We start from the raw sequence: 22955 nt of genomic DNA on the forward strand, positions 1-22955 counted from the left end.
AAGGCTGAAATCTTCAGGCCTCTTTATTTTCTTTTGGCTTTGCAAATAAGCTTCTAAATATGTAGAAATTGATTGCAGCTTACAAACAGCAACTCCTTCCTATCCTGCTCTATCCTCCACAACAGCAGAATTACTAAAAGATAAGATAAACGTTGCTTTCAAGCTTGGCTTTACTGGTTTGGCACATAGCTATTTTGAAAGTACTTTAGACTTCAAAGGAGCATAATATTTGAAGTATGCTCTGCGAAACAGAGATGAAACAAAAATTAATGTTTCCTACTTATTTAAGGAGTTTTGGAAGGTAGTGGTTGCAACTACCAAAAATGTTAAGGCCCCATTGTAATGCAGGCAGTATGAGAGGTCTCTAGGGAGATGTTTTGACTATTACAGAATGCAAGTAGTATCCATCAAGGACAAGATTACAGGGGAGCATTCACATTATTCAGCATGTAGCGGAAACGAAACTGCACTGCAATTCACAGTGATGAAACACTCATGAGACCATTGATGAGATTATGCTATGGAAAGAGATTTTGCAATGCTTTGAGTTTATAACTGGATTATGTTCCGAGATTCATTGGTATATAAATAGGATCTTGAAGGAAAGCTGTAACATTCATGTCTTCTTCAAAAGGGCTGAGATAATGATGATAAAATACTATTAGTGTAGGATGAGTGTGTTTGTTTATTTACTTTTTTTTTTTTCTTTCTGTTTGTATTTATTTTTTATTGCACATTGGCCATGCAATAATATAAGATATAAGTAAGATTTTAAAGTCACATGTGAGAGCTTTTACACAGTGTTTTGTGAGGACATTTGAACAAAACAATTTGCTCCATATTTCTGCAGGCAATATTCTGGTTGAGTAATGAATGAAATTAGTGAGACTGATTTATATATATGCTGGAGTTTTGTGATTATTGGTTATTTCTTTTCATTTCTGCTTTAGCAATGTTTTAAAATTCTGTTTTTGCTGATGAAAGATTGTTTCAAGTTGTTTCTGGTAAAATAGGAAAACCTTTCTGAAATCATTCATTGACTTTCATCCACCTTATTCAAAAATCTGTTTTGCATACTTCATATTTGTAGTGAAATATATATATATATTTCTTATAAGGAAAAAAAAACATTTTGAAGCAAATTATACATTACGAATGACTTACATGTCTTAAAGAGCCTTAAAGCTGATTTTAAAATAATCCTGGTGGAGTATTATTTTTCCTGTCATGTTTTTTTGAGAACAAGATGAAAACTAGTATTTATTATGCAGTAGGACTGACAAAGAACAATCGATCTGTGATTTGCTTCGATACATTTTTATTATGTTCAGAGCCAGAATCTTGCTCCGTGGTCGAAGCTACAATTTAATCAGTAAAGAATATAAATTTGCTGCTTTGACAGCCTAATGATGTAGAAAACTCTGAGGAAGAAATGGTCAATAAAGAGGTAAATACTTACTGATCATACCCTTTTTCATAGGAAAATCTTACTTCTGCATTGTTAGGTAGGTTCTGATTTTACTGGTGCAACAAATTATTTTAGTACCTTACATGCTAAGTAGCAAAAACTTGTCCATTAAAAAATTCATATTTAACCAGATAAACAACCTTTTACTTCATATAATATTTGTAATTCTAGAGATTGTCCATACAATAACTGACTTGAATGGTCAGTGATGTAGGTGAAATACTGTATGACACAACAGCCTAATTTGTGTCATTGAAAGAAAATATATATTGTAAAGATAATTTTTTCCCCCTTTTTATTTATTTATTCTTTTTCCAACTCTTACTCCATAAGGGCTAATATTCTTGTGGCTACTTTCAACAGCATCAGATGTCAGAGATTTTGGGGAACAAAACTGCTTAATATTATTCTGTTTTCCATCCATTAATGTGCTTTTTTTATTTTTTTTTGTCAAACTGGGATATTATGGGCTGTCCATACATTTCTTTCAGTTTGTGAAAATACTGGTGTTCATACAAACTGAGTTACTTTTGCTGAGTACATTTAATATTTTGCTGTTTTGATGTTAGGTTTTCTTGTATTTGAAAGTTATGTTATATACACTACATTTGTATATATATGTTATATACCTGTCATATACGTTTCTGTGTGTTTTGTACAACTTAAGTCCATTCAGTCTGCAAGCGGTGCCATGGTGAATACATTATGTTGGTATTTTTAAGAAAGTATACAGTTTTGCCCCAAAGTATGGGGACTCAGATGTCTACAGTGTTTCCAGTTTCTCAGAATACTTTTGTCTTCTGAGAATATTTGGAAACAGTGGAGTAATTTTGGGAAAGACAATGTATTTCTAGAATGGAGTCAAGTGGAAACAGATCTGGGAGAGATCAGCACCCAATGTCAATGCAATAAGAACTTGAAAATTTGCAGTTGTAAATATCTGCCTAATAAATCTAACAAAATGAATTAGTGGCTGTGCTTACGGGCAGTGTAGCAAAGATTAGGTGAAGTTAAATTAGCATGCATAAAGGAAGAGGGGAGAAAAGAATCTAACAGGTGCCTATATTGGTAAGTATCTTCCTGTATTTGAGGCCTTAAGAACAAATATTTATTATTAAGGGAAATAGATATTGCCTTGTATTGCAATGGTTGTTTCTGGTAGGGATGTACCCTAGAGCACCAAGTTGACAATGTCCAGTTGGTTTACTGATTATAGTAATCTATGTAATGTGTATGTTGTACGAGGCTTGGTAAGGTCTGCATCCTGCCACTCTCACTGCAGACCAGCTGAGGACAGAGACATATATGCTACCCATTTTTCTGAAAGGGTAAATCAAGAACAATATAATCAATACCTTTTTTATTAGCTTGTCACAAAAAATGCACAATATACTCAGTATTTTATTTGAATACAAAAACAAAAGCATATTTATAGGCTTTTTGTATTAGGCACCATCTGGACTGTATGTGACTTTAGGATTGCATTAACACAGTACTTGGCATTTTACAACCGGGGCACCATGGAGATCTCATTCACAATTTAACATAAAGTGGGAAACAAGCCTGTACTCTTTCAGAAGCTAGTCTGACATAATTTATTAATAAACATTTAGCTAAATTTGTTCTTGCTTTTGAACTTTTACAAATTCCTACCACAAGTACTTTTGTATACAGTTTTAAAGATACAAATTGGGTAACGGGGTGTTTTTTTTTTTTTTTAAACATATATTATTTGTTGTGACTTTGGATGTTATTTAGATGCCTTAATCAGGACCTCTTCTCAAAATAGTGTATAAGTATAGGCTTCTGTGGTAGGACAATTTAGAGAACCTAAATTAAACTTATTTGTAATAAACTCTAAAACAATCTCTCTATATCTCTATTAAAAAAAAAAAAAAAAGCTTGCACTGTATAATAATCTGCTTAAGCACGTAGCATATTTAATGTTTGAGGGCATGAGTGCATGAGTGTTGTCATATATTTTCTTATGAGTGCTGGTAAAATAACCCAACATACCAGATTATGGTTTGATATCTGAAGATAAATTTGGAACTTAAATATGCTAGAAACCTGTTTGTCCTGTTTGTAGAGGTTGTTCTGTAATAAAAACCTTTTCTTTAAAGCACACTGCAATTTCATGTATCACCTCAATTCAGAGATTTTATATTAGGATAAAGTAAATGCCATTGTAACTGTTATTTGACAAGAAATTGTCTGTAAAATAAAATAAAATAAAAAAAAGCCTGTATTAGAAAGGACATAACAGCAACACAGGTAAAATTAAAAAACAAACAAACAAAAAAATCCTGAACAGAGAGAAACACTGAACGGGGTAAACCGACAGATGTATATGTTTTTTCCTGTTAGAAAAGCAATGTACTGGTACTTATAACAAGCTCAGAAGTATTTGGAACAAGTCTGGTTTTAATACAATCCAAGAAGAATGGCACTAGTTACAATGGGAAATCTAGGGCAGAAAACAAGGAAGAACAGAACCCGTGAGAGTGGAGGACACACAGATGTGGTTGGCTGAATAACCAAAAACTGGCTAAAATCATTTAAATAAAAGTGCATTGGGCAGTGTTCCAATCTGTCAATCTACAAATCAGATGTCTGCAGGAATCATACAGATCCCATAAAATCTGGGAAAGTTCATGTTTTCATCAGTGTCTCTTGAGATAATGATAAGTTTAATTTGGGAAAAAACTCAATCCTCAAATTTTAACACATGCACTTTCTCAAGACAAGAGTGTTAAACTGTAAATTCAATTTTAAAAAGATGTGCGTTTTTTATTGTTTTTTTATTTTTTTATTTTTTTTTGCATTTGCATGAGTAACTATATATATGCATGACAGCTTCAGTTTGATTGTGTTGAATAAGCTAATGATAATATTACTACTGAGAAAAAGTTGAACTGCGGTCTGTCTACCTGTCTTGCAAATCGCTCACTCCTTAATAATGCCAGTGACATTTCTAGCACTACTATAGGAGGAAATTGAATTTCCTGAAATAGTTTGAATGACAGAAGCTCTAACTTCTTAGAACTACATTAACACAGAAAATCTGCTGCCTGTGTTTTACACACAGTACCTTAACGGCAGCATGAAGCTCTTGCTCTGCATGCTCATATTGGTTGCTGAAAGGATGTTGTCATAAACACAGTGCTGAAGGACTTCCCATGTTTCCTCCTAAGTGTTTTAGTGTCTGGTGTGTATGGTAGAGTATCTTTACAAACATCTGTCATTTCCAAATTAAATATGGATTACTTCCCGGTAATAAACAACAGAGAACAGATCACACCGGTAATTTCTTGGCTCTTTGGAGATATGATTGGCTTGGCAGAATCAGACTAAGCTACCAAATTCAGTCTCCTTAACAATGGATATTGTTACTCTGGCAAAGTCCATGTCTACTAATTCCTTTTAAGTATTTTCAATGGAGAACTAATAATTTTTAAGTGCTCTCAGTCTATGAGAATAAGGTATATAATGTACCCTCTCATACCTGCCAAATCCCATTCATTTTTGTGAGCATGGGTTATCAAATGTTGATATGGTTGATCATGTTTCCATCCAGACTGCTGTGTGGGCCACCTGCCCCTTCTTTGCAAATATATTCCAGGAGAAGTAGAGCAACTGATTCCTGAGGGATGTCTTTGTTCTAGTTTATGGAGTTTTTAACGAAGGTTAGCAGCTGGAAATACAGAAGGAGCCAGAGCAGCATAATCTTATTTACCTCTCTGTGAAGTACAGAGAAATTTATAGACCACATGGACCTGATCCAACATGCAAGAAAGCCTCTGACCATTCCCCAGCAGTGCAATTGCTTTGAATGATCTATCCTTCATACATAGGTGAAGAAAGGAAAGCAGAGATGATATGCAGATGCCTATCTGGGCTTTATCAATGGGTAGGAATAGAAGGCTCATGCCTTTACAGCAGTCTGTTCTTTTAGGAGAATATTTTTCAAATGCCTTTGAGTACTTGTCCCACAGATCCAAAATACCAGTTGGTACACACAAACTAATACAACATGAGAATAGGGGCTTTATTAGACATGACTATTCTCTTTTCAGTTAGGATGTTCAGTCTCTGTGTAGGCAAAATTTAATCTTTTTTTCTAAGTGAGGTGTTCAGAGCCAAGACTGGACTACCCAGGTTTGTGGTGTATTGCAGTTAAATGCAGTATATTTTATTATATAATATTGCAGTTATATTGCAGTTAAACCCTGTGAGATGCATGCAAGGTCACTCTGCCTCCCCTGCATCCCACACAATATATGCCACCAATATTCTCTGTTTAATTTGCAAACTGACCAGCATTTTTCTTGACTAGTTGAACCTGCTTCTGGGGCTGGACCTGTTTTGGGGATGGTTACTGATCATCTCTGAGGATTCTTAATAGGAAGCTTTGTAAAATGATCAAAGTTAAGACCTTTCTTAGAGTACCCAGTGTGGCTACATGATACTTTTCGTTTAAGAAAATGTTCAGTTTTTTTAGAAGTCTTTCATACTCAGTCAAAGACTGAGATACGTGCCTAGCTTTAAAGATGAAAATGCTTCTGCTAAATTACTGATTGACAGCTTTTGTTATTGTGATCGTAACACAAAATAGATGCGAAATTGTACTCAGATTCAGAGCAAGCCAGTACTTGAAAAAATATTTTATTAATCTCTATGCCATAGCTGATTTTTGTCCTACAAAGTTTGTTTTCATTGAATACACTATGAAGATTACTTAGGTAGCTAAGTGTGATTGCATTGATTTGAAAAAGTACTTTGAAAACTGCTCGCTTGAGTTTGGAGCTTCCCTGTGTATGGGTTTAAATTAGCCTTTTATGTTCATCAAGGTGATAGGAAGACAAGGAAAAAGGAGATTGTTTTGCAAAGACTTGTGTCATCAATTCTGAGTGACAGAATTGACTTGGGGTGGCAGGGCTCAAGGAAATGAGATTGGGAGAGGAACGTTTTTCCTTTCAATTAGCAATTTGCCTAAAAACAAAAACTCAAAACAATAACAACAAAAGCATATAGTTTCCCAAGTTTCCAAAGGGGAAGGCAAGCATTAGGAGTCCAGGCAAATTTATTGATACTTATTTAATAATATTGTGGAGTTTAATGAGTAGATATGATCATACTTGGGAAATTCTTATTGATCAGTTATGGTACAGTGATCCTGTCATTTGTAGTTTCTTTTCTTTGTATTTGTGTTTGCCGAAATTTATTGCCCGTTGAGTTGACTAGTTTTCTTTGTACTTTTGTACAAGTGTTTTGATACCATGTTCACTTTCTTGACTGATTAGAATAATGTTAAACAGAATAATGTCACTTCCTTATTTTACAAGCTGTACTTTAAAAACTGTGACAGCTTAAAATCTTGTAATTATAGTGGTCATGCACATACCCTGTTATACCTATGCTGCACATGAAAATACAAGAATATTTTTGATATTTCTTCTATTTCTGGTTTGAAAAATAGTGTTTCTAAAATCAGAGTGCCCGCAATTGACATAATACTTGGTTTTACATGATGGAACCCCTTACTTAATGTTTTCTTGGCCAGTCTCAGAAAAACAGTTTGCAGGAGAAGCCATAGAGATGTTCTTGTGTTGACAATATGACAAGTATTTTTGTTCTACTCTATTTTTGCTTACTGAACATATTTATTATTTTGTGCAAGCACTTCTGTATGTATATGTGCATATATAAATACCATTTTAAAATGTAGCAAAGTATATATTGACAAGTAAACTTTTACGATGAAAAAGTATTTAAACATACTTGTATTCCATTTAGTGAAAATATACTAAAGTGTACAGCAAGTACCAGGTATTACGAATGTTAAAATAACTGTGCTCTTTGCATTTTCAGAAATATTTTTTAAGTTCCTTTTTCGGTGCTTTTAGGATTGTAGATCAGTGCTTACCATTATGTTATATATATATATATATATATATTTAGCATTCATTGTTCTTGGTGCATGCTTTTATGTAGGAAAGCAACTGTGACAACTTAAGTTCACTTAGCTGTACTCTTTATTAAATAATATTACCACGGAACAGCTTGCTTTCACATCAAAGTCTGAAATAGAGTTTCATACTCTCTATTTTATTTCTGTTTTATACTCCTGTATTGCACTTCATTGTAGTCCAAGTCTGGATTCAGCAGAATAGGCTATAAGGGCCTTCCATATTTGTGACTTAACTGGCTCTTCTCTGAACAAATTTGACCTATGCTTTTTATTATTTTTATTTTATTTTTATTATTATTTTTTAAATTCTGGCACCTTTTTGACCTTTGCCACACTACTGCAACCTATAGCCTGTGGGCTTGGAGTGTTTTCACTAAAGCTCTTCATAGTGGTAGCCTCATCACTTCAAGTTTAAAGTTCCCTAACCCTGGAGGATGACTGAAGCCTGGGAAATCTTTAGCTTACCATTTACTGGAGAAAAGAAGCTTTCTTTTTCCCTGGAATTCACTTCTACATTTTGAATAACGAACCCATCTTAAGGGAGGTGCCATATCTTTGTGCTGATGTCAAGTGACCCACTCAAGTAGAGGTTTATTACATGTTTAAGTGTAGAGGAAACGTGTAATGCAACAGCAGTTGGTGGCTGTTAAGTCAAATTAAATGTCTCATCAGAAGGTTTTAGTTGCCTGTTACTTGGCCTAACTTGTTAGCAATTCCATTACTTCAGGCTGGTCTCATCCACCTTGCATGTTATACACTCCTTTAAGGAAATGGGGTTTAAAGTAAAGGTACACTTTAAATGAGAAAATGTGTTTTAAAAAATAGTTTAATCTGGGATTACAGGTACTAACGCTTCACTGAAAGTAACATTACTGGATGAAGCACAGGTTAACATCAAAGTTATTAGTGATCCTGGCTTGTTTATTGGCATGCACTACTTATTTTTAAATAGCTTTGGGTACTTATTTGCAACTGTTGAGTGAGCCACTGTGATTGTCTGTTCAGAATACTTGCAAGGTTCTCAGTTACAACTGTGTTGGGTATCACAGGAAGACTTACAAAGATCCCATCTCTAGAGTTAAGTTGGTAGCTGTAAAGTTGCCTTCTGTTTCACATTTGAGTCTGCTCAGTTGTTTTTTGCTAGGCATGCTTAGAGCTGTTAACAGAGACATCAGTATATGTTCTCTCCCATCCTAATATTAAATAAATATTTGCAAAGGCACTCCTACGTTAGTAAGCTTCTTGTATGAGGTCCCTTCTGGTCTTTTGGCAGTGTTACAGCATTCATCACTCTCTTTAGGATTTCCATTTTTATTCTACTGAAGTGTATTAACGTTGTGCTATGATATCCAATAATTTTAAGTGTTGACAGTTTTTCTAAATTTATATGTTCCTGTTTTCTTCAAGATATCTGGACTTGAAGAAAGACTACACCATTTGGAGTGATTACCTAGCAGGTAGACAGGCTGAAGACTTGTAATCAAATTTGTAGAGTTATCTATTATATTTATGTAATTCAAAAATTTAAATTTTTATTTAAAAATATATTAACAAATAGCATATAAATAAATAAATAAGAATGTAACAAGCAATAAACTAAAATATGTTAATGAAAAGCTTATGAAATTAAGCAATTATTAATTTAATGAATATTAAATGTAGGAAAAACAATAAAACATTAATTAAGAATGGATTATCAATGAACTAGCAATTCATATATTAATAAATTACTTATGAATGGATAATATTTATAGTTCTATAATAATTTCAATATTTCTTTTAAAATAATGCCTCTAGTTTGGTATATTAATACTTTTATTGATTCAGTAGATTCAAATGGTTGTGATGTGTATAGCACGTAGATTGATGTTATGTCACAGACAGCTGTGCTCTGACGACCAGATTTAGTTAAATATTTTCAAGTGGAAACACATTCACTGCAAACATCATTTTCAAATGATTATTTTTTAAAAATTTAAAAATTGAAATCGTATTTGAAACTTTCATGAAAACTTGTCTTGTAATCCCAGAAATAAACAAAAAGTTTTTTTCTGAAAGAGAAAAAACAATCATTGAGGGTTTGGATTAGATTTTATATGTAAGGTATGTCCTATGGAATTCAACATTATTTTCCTGTTTTGTTTTGTCTTTTGAGATTTTTTTGTTTGTTTTGCTTTTGTTTTTAAGACTATCTCTTTTTAACAACTTGCTTTAGCCCTTGATCTAACTTCACTGGTTTGCAGCTTCGTAAGGTGTGCTGCATTCAGTGACACAGGCAGGAGTGACACATGCACATTGTGAAATTGCTTGCAGGTAGATGGTGTCTTTATTCATTTTGTAAAGTCCCAGAAGTATGGCTCATGTTCATATACAATACTACAGTATAAATAAAAATGGATGAGAATTATGATTTTGTTTTCATTCTGATTCGTTTTCATAATTTTTAATCACATCGTAAAGTCTTCAAATAGTCAGTACTTTTAAAGTTCAGAGATGCATTTTCTGTATGCAATCTTAGAAAAATATCAGAATTCACGAATAATAAAACGGTATTTTTTCTTGAAAGATAAATGAAGCAAACTATGGGCTGGATACTGAAAAGAAAAAAGGGGCTTCACAATCCCTTGTGTTAGGGTACATCAGGAGTTCAGAAATTGAAGGCATTTTAAACTGCTGTGGAAATTATGATGTCCCTAGTGTAACAGAGCTTGCATACTAATATTTGAGTTTATATTGGTGCTAATGAAGCCACAACACAAAAGCTAGCATAAGCAACAAAGTACTTGCTGTAGGTACTATCAATGCATCATCAATCAATTACAGTCATCTATTAAGGACAAAAATGCAGGAGTGCTTCCTAGTTGCTGCTTTATATTGACTGAGGATGAGTTGGTTTTATGAGTAATGATCCAGCTAATGGGATAGAACAGCATTATTGCGGAATGAATACTTTTAGTTATTCATCTGTAGACTCTTACACATATCGTACTAAAATATTCTGTAGTAAAAACAGTTTTCCTTAGTGATACCAGAGAGGATTGGACTCTTACCATATTTTTTTGGGCACTGTTTGAACAGAATGTTTAAATGCCTATCTTTAACCTCATAATTAAGCCATTTTTTTGTGTGTGGGAAAACACAAACAAATTCTTACTATACACCCATTTAAATCCTTCAGCATTCCATAGCATTTCAGGGAGAATTTGTACTCCTCCCAGCTGAGTGGCAGACTGGGTTGTAGTCTTTTCAACAGTTGATTTCAAGGGTAAAAAAAATATATATATATAGCTGTTAAGTTTATTTACTTTAAAATAAGCAAAGTAGATCCTGTTTCTTCACATGCAGATTAAATAATCCGAAAACAAAGTGCAAAGCTATAAGAGAATTGTGATCAGTAACTATTAAAGGCAACTAAATTTGAAAATAAAACTCCAAAAAATACATTTTAGGTAATTACTGTAATATTATTTTGTTGTTGTTGTTGTTAAAAAATAGTTCTAAAGATTTGTAAAAGTTTAGTGAGGGAAATCTAAACTAGGCAATATATTTTTCCAGACACCTCTGTGGAACTTATAAATTCATGACTTAGGTGTGTACATCGCACATTGTTTTAGTAATTGGCAATAAGATTTTCTGCATGGAAATGCACTGCCTCTATTACATGTATATGAACTAATAAATTAGATTCTTTAATGTGTAAATCATCTTTCCTTCATTAAGTGGAGGATCTGGTCAAAGAGCAACATTACAGGGTATAGATGAGTCTGTGATGAAGAAAAGCATGTAACACAAAATAGTGCCTTGTATGGCCTATTTCAGTTTCAAAAATTCAGTTTTAAATAATGGACCCATTTCAGATATATGGATGAAACACCACATGTAATTAGTATTCTGAAATCAAAAAAACTTTTTACAGGCACTTAGTCTGTCATCTGATTGAAGCCAGAATATTAGCAACTATCTCCTTTGTTCACAGATGACATAAGAAGTATAAATAGCCTTTTTTTTTTTTTTTTTTCTGTGTACTCTAAGAATATTTTTGAGGCGGAAAAAATGTGTTTTGGTGATGGGGAAAATTATTCAAGATAGTTATATGAAAAGGTACTATGGCACATTTTCCAGGAAAACAAAGCAGAAAAGCACACAAAGCTTGAAAAGCACAATTAAAACTTCTACAGATTATTTATGAGAAGTAAGGAAAGGAGTACTCAAACATAATTGCTAATAAGCGATTAATTAGTGGACTCTGTGTACAGCCAGTACGGATGTACACTGGGGAAAGACAGACTGATAAAAAGGGCTTTGATGTACTACTCAGTTAATATGTGTAGGAGTAAGTGATAATTAGAAGTACTCTGTATAAATAGAAAATAGGGAAGGTATTTTCACCAGAGAATTTTGTCTGTCAACTGTTGCTGGATTTTTCAGAGCTAAATGTTGATTCTGTCGTGATAGATCTAATAAGTAAGATTGTCCCACATTGCAAGAACTCATGCAAACACCTCCTACTTCAGATAGCAAAATGTTGCCTCTACTGTATTAAGGTTTCTTTTACCATGTAATGAGTTTTATTGATATGTAAGAGGAAAAAAAAATAGAAGTATACTAAGACATATCAAACAGCATTTTAGAATGATTATTTTACAAGAAACAAATAAAGATGTTGATGGGGATTTTTTCTTATTCATGAATTAAAAGTCATGCTAATATATGTATATGTACAAACAGAAAAGTTTTGAAGTATTGTTACTTGTGTAGAATTTACAAACATATATAAAAGTAGCTACTATACGTTTATCCAGGTATTGCAACAACATCCATGAAAAATAACATAATAGTTCTTTAAGTCTATAAATGATCATCTGCTTTAGAAAGTCACTGTTAAGAACTGTATGCAGTAAAATACCCATAATTATCTAGCGAGGCTATGAAGTCTGAACTGTTTCTATCAGATACATCTGAGAACACTTGCATGTTTTGGAAGTGTTTATTGTTTTTCCCAGGAAAGCTTGATAAACTTTAGTAAATGTTTATTACATTTTAAAATGTCGATTACATTTCTGGATAACATATTGTATATTCAATTCTATTTGATCTTTTAAAATAGTTTTCATTTTCATGTGCATTTTCCCTTGTGGTAATTATTAGCAAATTCATTTACTTAACTGTAAATTTCTTTCATGATTTTTTTCAACCAAGTCTGTCTTGTGCATCTCACTAATACATGGGTTAAAAAAAAAAAAAAAAAAAGTAAAAAAGTAAAAAAAAAATCTGGGTTGAAGATGTAAATACTGCATAAGAACATTTCTAATTACTTTGCATAGAGGTTCAGTTTCTGTAAGTATGTTTACCAAGCTATATTGAAGTAGAGTGAGAAGAACTGCCTGTTCTGAGTCATTATAACTGGAATATAGCTTCCACCTGAAAATGTTTTATGTTTGTGCATATGTGCAGGAAAAATAAGGGCTTGCTTTTGCCTTTGGTCTCTTAGAAAGTTATTCATGTTTCTGAATCAAGCAAGAAAGATTGGTTTGCTTGTTTTTACCTGTTTTTATAAAATATGATTTGTATAAAATTACCAAGTACCAGATTAGAATAAGTCATTGCTTTGTGAAGTCCAATATTGGTTTTATGAAATTCATCAGTACTACAGGTTTGAAATGCAGTTGCAAAACACTGAAGTGACATAATTATTATTCAGCTTTCACAATCCAGGTGTCATTCTTCATCTTTTTTTTGTTTGTTTTTGAATTGCTTTTTTGTTTAGATAATTGAAACTTTAATCAGAATTCTGGAAATATGTCAGCAATGTACCACAACTGTAATTGCACTTTCTTACTTAAAAGAATAAAAATAAAAATAAAAATAAATTAATTTTGTGTAGAGATTATTTTGGGTGAATTTTAAACTGCTGAGTGGTTCACAGAAAGTTGGTTTTGTGACAACTTTCTAATATCATTGGGCATTTCTGAGGAAAATTACTTCTTTCTTCTTTCTCTTGCTCCTTTCCAAGCGGGCTAATTTCACTCTCCTTTGAGAATTATCCAGATACTGCAGAGGCTTTTAATATGGACAACAGAGTTCAAAAGATTAATATAGAATAACCACACATGGTTGTACAGTTGAGATGTGTTGTGCTGGCTGTTATGCTGGAAATGTCAGCAGGTGCTCTGATGCCTGTCTGTGAGCTAGCAGGGCAGGAGCTGGGTGAGGTAGTAGCTGTGGTTCCTCAAATTTGCCTGGAGTCTTCTTACAGCCCTTGGTGGTCAATGACAGATGGGGATGGCTAGCTCTGAATTCCATCATTGCCCTTAGGCTCCACTTCTCCCTTCTTTTGTCCTCCGTTGCTCATCTTCCACTATCCTCTTCTGCACATACCAGAAGACATTCACTATTCAAGGTCTGAGAGGAGATACATAATTGTTGGTCCTGCACTTGGTAGGGCTTCTTGCAGGTCTGTCCCCAGCACCACAAATGAAACAGAGCATGCAGGAGACAGCTGCTACAACTGATCAAAGCAATGCATTGAGAGACACTGATGCCAAGTAAGAGAGGCATGATGAGATGCTCGGGGAACTTGGACTCAGTAGGAAGTCCCTTAGAGCAAATGTGTTTTTCTTTAGCAGCAAATTTAGAGTCTCCGTGAGTATGCATGTGTATAACATACGGATTTATATTTTATGAATATATAGCAGAACATGAATGACTCCTAACTTTTCAAATGGAATAAGGAGTATGTCAGCTTTCTCAGAGTCAGTTTTTTAAGGTAGAATCTAATGGGTTCATACATCATAGAATTAAGTGTTTTAATAGCATGTAATAGTGAAAAAAAGTCTAGGTTGAAAGAGAACTCTGACTGTGATCAGATTGATGATCATCTATTCCAACTTAATATTGAAAGTGGGGTTTTAGATGAGTTTACCAAGGGCCCCGTCAAGCCAAATCTTCAATATTTCCAATGAGAGTGTACCACTTCTCTGGCAACTTATTTCCAATGTTCAGTTACCCTTACGGTGAGGATTTTTTTTTTCTTATATCAGGCTGGTATTTCCACTGATATAGCTTTTACTTGTTGCTTCTTGTTGTGTCACCATATATCCTTATGAAGAATGGCTCTCCATCTTCTCTATCAACTACTTTTTAATTATTAGAAGTCATATTTTCTGTAGGCTGAACAAACCCAACTACTTCAACCTATGGTTGAATTCTTCAATATTTTACTTATTTGGGTGGCCCTCCACTTTTGCGGAAGCCCCTTCGTTGTGTCTCTCTTGAACTGTTTTGACCAAAGTAAAGCCAATGGAATATATTGAAAATGTGGCCAACAAAATGATGAAGAGCTAGGGAGTCTAATAGGATAAGGTGAGAAGAAGTAGAATTAACTTACAATGCAGTATTAGTGATACTGCAAAATATGTACTTGTTCTCTTTTGTATACTTTTATTTTGGATACAGTGCCCCTCCTCCCCTCTCAACTGAAAATAAGGTAAAATTTTGCCTTTTTTTTTTTCTTTTTTCTTTTTTCTTTTTTCTCCCTGTCTTCCTTAAGGATTCAGGTTAGGAAGGGCTTTTTTCAGCACTTCTTGAAACCAGTGTTAACAGATCCATTCCCACAGAGGAAGATGATCTTTCTGTCCTTAAAACTGCCTGAGTCATAGTGTATTTGTGAACTAGCGATCATGCATAATTCAAAGCAGCATGGCATAGTCACCAGAATGTGTGATTCATCATATTGATATTGCCTGGGCCGTCTTGAAGGACAGTGCATTGGAAGTCCAATTCCTTCCATTGTTCCCAGAGGATTTTGCCCTTGGAGCTCTTGAAACACAATAATCCATACTCCTTGAGACAGACTAAATGAAATGGCTTTGGAATAGGACAGATGGCAGTAGCTACTACCAAGTTTGCCTAGTATACTGTGGAACAAGGTGCAAATGTGAATAAGTACGCTGGCAGTCAGATGAAGCTTAAGTATGCAATGAAGGCATACGAATTGGAATTAAAAAAATGAAGACATTTTAGTCTTACTAGGGTGCGAATTAATTGCCGACCTTCTCGAACTGATCCTGTGGGGGCTGCCCACAGGCAGCAGCTCTTCAAGAACTGCTCCCACATGGCTCCGTACCACGGGGTCTGTCGGTCAGGAGCAAACTGTTCCAAAACAGGTCCTCCACAGGCTGCAGCTCCGGCCTGGGGCCTGCTCCTGCGTGGGCTCCTCTCCATGGGCTGCAGCTCCGGCCCGGGGCCTGCTCCTGCGGGGGCTCTCCATGGGCCGCAGCCTCCTCCAGGCCACATCCACCTGCTCCACCGGGGGCTCCTCCACGGGCTGCAGCGTGGAGATCTGCTCCATGTGGGACCCATGGGCTGCAGGGGGACAGCCTGCTCCACCAGGAGCCTCTCCACAGGCTGCAGGGGAACTGCTGCTGTGTGCCCGGAGCACCTCCTGCCCTCCTGCTGCACTGACCTGGGGGTCTGCAGGGCTGGTTCTCACTCCTCTCTCTCCCAGCTGCTGTTGCACAGCAGGTTTTTGTTGTTGTTGTTGTTGTTGTTTTATTTGTTTGTTTTTCCTTAAATCTGGTCTCAGAGAGGTGCAAACGGCATCGCTCGCTGGCTTGGCTCTGGCCAGTGACAGGTCCCTTTTGGAGCAGGCTGGAGCTGGCCCTTGGCTGACATGGGGCAGCTGCTGGCCTCTGCTCACAGAGGCCACACCTGCAGGACCCTGGTACCAAGTCCTTGCCACGTAAACCCAATACTAGAGTTTGTATTTCCACTTAGTGGCACTCTGCACTATAAGGGTGGACTAGCTTGCTTTGTAATAGCTTTTTTGCGTGATTTGGATGGTAAAGACCTTTGGTGGAATATTTGGTGGAATACAGTACAAATAATACAACTGTAATCCTAAGGTCATCACCTGCTGCTGTTCTAGATATTTGTGCTTTGGTGTTCTATCCACACCAAGTGAAGTATGTCTCAAAATTTTTGTCTATTCTGGACTGAAACATGCAGTTCTGTGTTGTGCTTGCAGTATTGTGTGTGCTTTTTGAATGTGCAACCTGTGTTTGGATGCTGATGCTTTTTCCATGGCTAGTGGAAATGATCTATATGACCTGTATTCCATGGCATACATAAAATGCAACCAGCTCATTGTCATCTTTATTAATCGGTTACTTTTCAGACAGAAAGAATAATGACAAAATAGTCTTTAAATTTTTAGTTACATTCTGCTAATAAAAGTAACTGTGGTGACTTGTTTCCATCAGAAATCTTTGTCTCTCTATACTTCTTTTGCTTAAAATGCTCTAAATGTCTTTCCTAGGGCCCTCATCCCTTTATTACTTGTGTGTAGTCCTCAAGAAAAAAAAAAAAAAACACAATACTTTATCTTTCAAACACTGGTTCTTAATCTTTGTTCGGTGAGACAGGATAGATATTAGGTGAATCTCTGGTGGTTAAAAACAAAACAAAACACGCACTCTCCGTATACAAACGGAAACCAACAGCAGAGGATAATTGAAATAATAAATGAACAGAGTTTTTAGGCTGCTATAGATTAGCATGGTGTGTTGTTCTAAATGAAAGCCATTGTGAAAATAATACACCTGCTTTCGTGTTTTTTTTTTCTTTTTTCTTTTTTTTCTTTTCTTTTTTGTTTTTCCTTGTGTTTTCAAGTCCAGGGATCAGATGTAAAAGTAGAGGGTGGGATAAATTCTTGGTCCTTCAGGCTGGCAAAGGAACATTGGTTAACTTATTTGAAAATTCATTGTGAAGTTAGACATGTACATAAATCACCAGCGTTTCATTGTTGCCATGTCTAAATCATTGCACACAGAAGTGGTACCCATTTCTCATAGCCTAGAATATCATCTGTGTATCATCTTCCTACTGAGTACTGGGATAAGTTCCAGGTACACATCATGTTTTTCTTGTGCTTTATGATTCCCTTTGAAGACTGGCATACATAAGAAGGGAGGAAGCTAACAGGTGTAATACAGGTACCAGGACTGTGTAATAATCACTCTATAGAGTGCTTCTGCACCACAGTTTATATGTTTGTAGTATTTGTAATCCATCTGCGATGATATAATAAAGTTGTCATGGATCACACAGTGATTACTTGGGACCCTAGGGAACTAGGGATTCATTTATGCTCTCGGCAAGTTCACACATTAGATGGAGGATGCAGATTCGGAAAGTGGCAGTTTGTGATGGACAGAGGAGTCATAATCTGACAACATTTATGACTAGAAGCACTCTGACTGTGAGAAACATAGACTAAGATTCAGATAAACTTCTGGAGCATTTTCTTCTGCTATTGTCAAGCAAGTCAGTGGAGCTAAAGTGAATGAGCTTTTCATGTTGTGAACACAGCACTTTTGTTCAGAGTTCTGTAGGTATAGAGAGATCTTAGCTCTGTGGTGTGGGTCCCACTGTTCTGAATAATATGCATATAAATAGAGTGCAACTACTAGTAACATTTCTTTGTGCCTTTTGATTGACATTTGGCTCTGTGGTTTCCTTATGTTTCTGCTTTCACTTAAGGCTAAGTTCTACAGTGCAGCTGTCCTGTGTCTAAGACAAGGACTGGCACACTGGCTCCCCAGAGGCAGAGATGCACCCTTACCAAAAGCTCCATCTTTGAAAGAAATGAATAGTTGTAAATGAGGTTACTTCTATTCTGTTAAGTCCATTTAAAATTTTGATCTGTGTGGCATCTACTATTTATTATTATATTGCTACAAAACACTAATCAGGTCACCAATGTGCAATAAGCTAGTTAGAGCAGGATCATCCCTTTCTGTGCAGCAAGCAAAACGACCTGAAACCGAGTAGATTTTTTTTTAAGTTTTCATACTAAGTACGATGATTTTTATCCTTTTCTATTAAATTGTTTGCTTGACAACCAAAACAATGTGCAATCAAAATAAGTATGCCTGTCTTATCTGGAATTTTCTCTGATTATTTCTAAGCTCTGTTTCTGTAGCTATTTAAGTCTGTAAGATCTGTGTGGATTTCAATGATGTATGTATTTACCATGTACTTAGACTTCTGGTTTACATGTAAGTTAGACCATTATTACATACCTTTCATACATTTCAGTGATGATAACTTCACCCCATGTTGCTTTTTCCATTATTTTCTGTGATACTTGGTTTGCACAGTGAGCCATTTATTTTATGGATTTGTTAAATCATCCTACAATATTTTCAAAATTTATCTGTTTAATTTTTTGACAATCACCAGTAATCTTGTAGATAGTTATGATTGCTGTCCATGGTGTGTAGCAAAGTCTTGCTGAGTATAATGCACAAGGACCTTTTCATTTTACCTGAGGCTTGTAAGTATATAAAAGAAATAAAACGGGAATTGAGATCAATTATAAATATACATGTATAAGCAAACAAACAAACAAACAAAAATTGAAATGAAATACAAGGTGCTTTATAATGTCACTGTATTTCTAAAATGATCCACAGGTATTATCTTGAATGAAAATGTATAATTATTCAGATACCTGGTATCTCATCGTGTCTTGGTACAGCTGCATTCACCTTTTCTTGTATATTCAGGAAAAAAAAAAGTGTGACTTTTCCATAAATATTGTTTCTGGAAGGAATATATGATAATTCATTCTTCCACAGGCACATTCTTCCACACGCTGTCTTGGACTTCCGGAGGGCTGACTTTGAGCTGTTCAGGACACTGGTTGGCAGAGTCCCTTGGGAGGTGGTTCTGAAGGGCAGAGGAGTCCAGGAAGGCTGGGCACTCTTCAAGAAGGAAATCTTAATGGCTCAGGAGTGGTCTGTCCCCTCGTGCCCAAAGACAAGCCGGCGCAGAAGAAGACTGGCCTGGCTGCACAGAGAGTTGTGGCTTGAGCTTAGGAGAAAAAAGAGGGTTTATAATCTTTGGAAAAGAGGGCGGGCCACTCAGGAGGACTATAAGGCTGTTGCGAGTCTGTGCAGGGACAAAATTAGAAGAGCCAAAGCTCATCTGGAGCTCAATCTGGCTACTGCCGTTAAAGATAACAAAAAATGTTTTTATAAATACATCAACACAAAAAGGAGGACTAAGGAGAATCTCCATCCTTTACTGGATGCGGGGGGAAACCTAGTTACAAGAGATGAGGAAAAGGCTGAGGTGCTTAATGCCTTCTTTGCCTCAGTCTTTAGCGGCAAAACCAGTTGTTCTCTGGATACCCAGTACCCTGAGCTGGTGGAAGGGGATGGGGAGCAGAATGTGACCCTCACTATCCATGAGGAAATGGTTGGCAACCTGCTACAGCACTTGGATGTACGCAAGTCGATGGGGCCGGATGGGATCCACCCGAGGGTACTGAGAGAACTGGAGGAGGAGCTGGCCGAGCCACTTTCCATCATTTATCGGCAGTCCTGGCAATCAGGGGAGGTCCCAGTCGACTGGCGGCTAGCAACGTGACGCCCATCTACAAGAAGGGTCGGAGGGTAGACCCGGGGAACTATAGGCCTGTTAGTTTGACCTCAGTGTCAGGGAAGCTCATGGAGCAGATTATCTTGAGTGTCATCACGCGGCACTTACAGGGCAACCAGGCGATCAGGTCCAGTCAGCATGGGTTTATGAAAGGCAGGTCCTGCTTGACGAACCTGATCTCCATCTATGACAAAGTGACACGCTTAGTGGATGAGGGAAAGGCTGTGGATGTGGTCTATCTTGATTTCAGTAAGGCTTTTGACACCGTTTCCCACAGCATTCTCCTCAAGAAACTGGCAGCTCATGACTTGGACTGGCATACGCTTCGTTGGGTTAAAAACTGGCTGGGTAGCCGGGCCCAAAGCGTTGTGGTGAATGGAGTTAAATCCAGTTGGAGGCCAGTCACTAATGGCATCCCCCAGGGCTCAGTGCTGGGGCCAGTCCTCTTTAATATCTTTATCGATGATCTGGATGAGGGGATGGAGTGCACCCTCAGTAAGTTTGCAGATGACACCAAGTTCGGTGCATGTGTCGATCTGCTCGAGGGTAGGAAGGCTCTGCAGGAGGATCTGGACAGGCTGGATCGATGGGCTGAGGCCATCTGTATGAAGCTCAACAAGGCCAAGTGCCGGGTCCTGCACCTGGGGCGCAACAACCCCAAGCAGAGCTACAGGCTGGGAGATGAGTGGTTGGAAAGCTGCCTGGCAGAGAAGGACCTGGGAGTACTGGTTGATAGTCGGCTGAATATGAGCCAGCAGTGTGCTCAGGTGTCCAAGAAGGCCAACAGCATCCTGGCTTGTATAAGAAGCAGTGTGGCCAGCAGGGCTAGGGAAGTGATTGTCCCCCTGTACTCGGCTCTGGTGAGGCCGCACCTCGAGTACTGTGTTCAGTTTTGGGCCCCTCGCTACAAGAAGGACATGGAGGTGCTCGAGAGAGTCCAGAGAAGGGCAGCGAAGCTGGTGAGGGGTCTGGAGAACAAGTCTTACGAGGAGCAGCTGAGGGAGCTGGGATTGTTCATCCTGGAGAAGAGGAGGCTCAGGGGCAACCTTATTGCTCTCTATTGGTACCTTAAAGGAGGCTGTAGCGAGGTAGGGATTTGTCTATTCTCCCACGCACCTGGTGACAGGACAAGGGGGAATGGGCTAAAGTTGCACCAGGGGAGGTTTAGGTTGGATATTAGGAAGAACTTCTTTACTGAAAGGGTTGTTAGGCATTGGAATGGGCTGCCCAGGGAGGTGGTTGAGCCACCATCCCTGGAGGTCTTTAAGAGATGTTTAGATGTAGAGCTTAGTGATATGGTTTAGTGAAGGACTTGTTAGTGTTAGGTCAGAGATTGGACTAGGTGATCTTGGAGGTCTCTTCCAACCTAGATGATTCTGTGATTCTGTAATTAGGTGTTGAAATACATGCAATGGGTAAAATAATTCGAAGTCACAGACTGTATCTCAAATCAGTGTATAAACTAATGAAACTACACAATTCTCTATTTCTTAGACTATCCTTTTTATATGAACTCAGACAAAGCAAGATTGAGTATAAATATGAAGATAGCTCATTGCATTAGGACTACTGAAGGAGTTGGGGTCAGATTTAAGAAACTAGGGTGGACCATGAGATAAGGATGATTTAGAAATATCCATGCCTATATCCCTTGAGATTGTAAATCTACCGGGGCATGTTCACTGATGTCCAGGTGGCTGAAGTCCCCCAGCAAAATCAGTGCCTGTGAGTGATGTTTCCTGTAGCTGAAGGAAGAACTCCACATTAATACCCTCCCCTTGATCAAGCAGCCTGTTGTAAACACCAACCATCAAGTTTCGTTTGTTGGTTTGGTCCTAAATTGTCACCCATAAGCTCTTGACCTGTGCATTATTTTTTTTTTCTTTTTTTTTTTTTCAGAGACAGCTCTGTACAATCAAAACCATTTTCTTGTGTAGAGGGCAACCACCTCACCTTTCCTTCCTTGCTTGTCCATTCTGAACAGTTCATAGCCTTCTACTGCAGTGGACCAATTCTGTGACTCATCCCACAAAGTCTCAGTGATACTGATTATATCATAGCTTTCCAGCTGGACAGCACCTACCAGCTCCTGTTGTTTGTTACCTTGATACATTAGTATAGGGACTGTTCATTTGGACTACCAACTGCCTAATCTTTTTGGCAAAAGCTTTTTGGAGGGTCGGGGGACATTCCTCATTACTCTGGTAGGTGCACTTTTCCACCCTGTCATTTGCAAATATATGAGTGTCATGGCTTGGGGTCCTGTCCCCCCCGATTCATTAGTTTAAAGCTCAATTCAAAAGATCAGCCAGCTTTCCAGCAAATATTCTCTTTCCTTTCCTAGATAGTTGTGGTCCCATCTCTCCCAGTAATCTGTATTCATCAAAATAAGTTCTGTGATCATCAAAGTCAAGGCCCTGGCCTTGATGATTAATACCAGCCATGTAACTGGTATTAATACCAACCATGTAGCCAACAGTTGTGGTGGTCTCTCTGTGACAACCCAGTTTCTGGGCCTTAGCAATCAGCAGACCTCCCTTGACTATTTCAAGCCAGCAGACGGGCACCCTAGTGCCTTCCAGTAGAGTCACCCTCTATTAGCACTCACTGCATCCCTTTGCAGCTTACAGTGTGTGCAGCTGGTGTACCTACATTTGAGGAAATAGGAGGAAGTGTTATCCTGTTGCTGCAAGTTACCAGAGACCATGACACCTTCCCCAGGGTGTTCTCTATTTGCTCTTGACAGCCTTCAGCTGGTGGTCCTTAGAGGTACATGCCATGGGACCCTGGTCTTGACCACCATGCTTCTAATGATCTCAAAGCTCTGTTAGCTCTGCTAACTCCCTGTAGACCTCAGGTTTCTGTGTAGGTAACCAACAGCTGGCTGAGGGGACCACAGGGACCACATCCCAAACCTGTTGCTGAACAGAGAAGATGGCCGCGCACCTGCTGCCGTAGTGCGCCCCCCCCAGTTCACGTCTCATTGTCATGGTGCTCACTAGGGGATGGTTCTCTGCAGCTCCCCACTGTTTGAGCTGACAGTGGGGGCACCAGGCACCACACAACTTGTGC

General features: G+C 37.4%; 1 protein-coding gene across 1 annotated transcript in view; it reads left to right on the forward strand.

Annotated features, from left to right (window-relative positions):
- The window catches only part of SNTG1 (syntrophin gamma 1), a 359885-nt gene that overhangs the window by 28825 nt on the left and 308105 nt on the right, over nt 1–22955 (forward strand). The window lies entirely within an intron of this gene.

Source organism: Anser brachyrhynchus (assembly GCF_964034855.1).
Source record: "Anser brachyrhynchus genome assembly, chromosome: 2".
Taxonomy (NCBI): domain Eukaryota; kingdom Metazoa; phylum Chordata; class Aves; order Anseriformes; family Anatidae; genus Anser; species Anser brachyrhynchus.